Consider the following 759-nt stretch of genomic DNA (forward strand, 5'->3'; position numbering starts at 1 on the left):
GATATCTTCTGGCCTCTCGTGCCTCTTTACCTGCCCGACATGGTAAGTGAGGGTTTGGGTGTGATTTACCCGATTGGTCAGCGTGGGGAGAACTGGCCCTGCTCACCCAGTGCATCTCTTCCCTCTGGTGAGAACCAGCTACAGGGAGCTGGAGCTTCCCATGCTCCAGGGACGCCCTGACAATAGTGCCTGGACAGGAGCAGTCCTGGGGGCAGTGGGCAGCTGGGGTGGAGGCTTCCCTGCGGCACCGAGAGGCCAGGGGCGTGTGGCTGCTGCATCCCTCCCCTCCTGTCTGGCCTCAGGTTGGGGGCTGCTCCTCGGCGTGTCAGCTCACACCTTTGAGATTTTTCTTCTTGACACATTTTGCTCTGGTTTTCTTCTCCCTAGCCAGTTTTCATAAGTGAAAATAAAGGAATTGAAAGTTAATTTTACTCCTTGGCTGTTGGGGTGCCCACGACGAAGTGTTAAAGAACCTGAGTGCCGTGGGCGCCTAACGTGGTCTGGTGGCACTGTGGCTCAGACCGGCTTCTCGAGGACTCTGTGGTCGCACAGAATGAGCCTGCACGGTGACGTTATTGTGCATCACCACTGGCTGCAGCTTCGGAGACAACCACTTGGCTCCCCCACCCCCACGTGTCTCCCTGTGGACAGCCCAGCTTTGTGGGATCCCCCAGGAGAAGCCTCAGGCACCAGTATTCACTTCACTTCCAAAGAAAGAAAGCTGTTTATATTTTTTAAGAATGAAAACACAGAATTACA

Source organism: Otolemur garnettii, unplaced genomic scaffold (assembly GCF_000181295.1).
Source record: "Otolemur garnettii isolate 467f Iridium unplaced genomic scaffold, OtoGar3 scaffold00128, whole genome shotgun sequence".
Lineage (NCBI taxonomy): Eukaryota > Metazoa > Chordata > Mammalia > Primates > Galagidae > Otolemur > Otolemur garnettii.